General features: G+C 58.3%; 1 pseudogene across 1 annotated transcript; it reads left to right on the top strand.

The window, feature by feature from the left end:
* Window positions 1-272: 272 nt before the first annotated feature.
* On the top strand, window positions 273-829 carry LOC103771981 (annotated as a pseudogene). The gene has a single exon (XR_608151.1). The product of XR_608151.1 is annotated as a nuclear factor erythroid 2-related factor 1 pseudogene (transcript).
* The last annotated feature ends 419 nt before the right edge of the window (window positions 830-1,248 follow it).

The following is a 1,248-nucleotide window of genomic DNA, read 5'->3' as shown; positions in this document are numbered from 1 at the left end:
GCTGGCTGAACACTGGGGTCTGGGATTTTAAGGGGGGAGCAAATTCACCCTGAACTCAAAGCCTGGAGTGTTGTTTAGACTTTCCTCCTCTTTTTTTTTTATCCCAATAACCCCAGTGCTGAAGCTGTTGCTGTGTTTTGCTCCTGTGAAAGTGGGGCAAAGCCAAACCCAACCAACCTGTTGTGTGGAGAATTCCCCTGACGCCGGCTTGGTTTTGTTTTTGTTTCGCCTCCCCAAACCCTCCACCTCTGTTTCTTTCTCTTCCCTCCTCGGCCAGAAATGCTTTCTCTGAAGAAATACTTCACCGAAGGCCTCATCCAGTTCACCATCCTGCTCAGCTTGATCGGCGTTCGCGTGGACGTGGACACCTACCTGAACTCACAGCTCCCCCCTCTCCGGGAGATCATCCTTGGCCAGAGCTCGGCTTACACCCAGACCCAGTTTCACAACCTGAGGAACACCTTGGACGGCTATGGCATCCACCCAAAAAGTGTAGACCTGGACTATTACTTCACCGCTCGCCGGTTGCTCAACCAAGTGAGGGCCCTGGACAGGTTTCAGGTGCCCACCCCTGAGGTCAACGCCTGGTTGGTGCACAGGGACCCCGAAAACTCCGTGGCTGGCAGCCAGCCCAGCGCTGGCATCGCCCTAGAGAACGCTGGAGGCCTGCAGGAGGGCAGCAGCCCCGAGGGAGGGGTGAGGGAGAGCGGAGCCGAGCAGGGTTTTGGGGAAGAACTGGAAGATTTGGGAGCGGTGGCTGCCCCGGCGAACGAAGATCTCACCAAGGAGGTAGGGAGGAGCTGCTTTGGTGTGTGCTAGGGGATAAAGGGAGCCCTGGGAGGGGGTGGGTCGTGCCCCTGCGTGCCCACCCAGGGGAGCAGCTGTCTGTGCAGGGGTGTGTGGAGTGTTTGGGTGAAGGGGGAGCGGCCTGATCCTCGATGACAGCGTGGGGCATCACAGGATTCACGTGGCGGGGTGGGTTTTGTGGTCCTTTATAGGGGTTTTATCCTCATCCTGAAACTAATAGTGAAAGGAAGAGGGCAAAGGCTTGGGGTCAGCCCTTCCCCCTGTGCCCGTGGCGTGCTGTGAGAGCTCTCAGACGGGGCTGGGGGGGAAACAGGGCGTTGGGTAAGAGCCCAGGCCCGGGTGTCGGGCGGGCGGTTGGGTTACTTGGCTCTGGAGCTGGTCCAGGGGCAGTGTTTATTGCTGGGTTTTCATCACGGGAGGGTGGGGAGAGGTGAACTGGAA

This window comes from Merops nubicus, unplaced genomic scaffold (assembly GCF_000691845.1).
Source record: "Merops nubicus isolate BGI_N331 unplaced genomic scaffold, ASM69184v1 Scaffold45080, whole genome shotgun sequence".
NCBI lineage: Eukaryota > Metazoa > Chordata > Aves > Coraciiformes > Meropidae > Merops > Merops nubicus.
The sequence above is the reverse complement of the archived record's forward strand: the minus strand, read 5'-3'. Positions and strand labels throughout refer to the sequence as shown.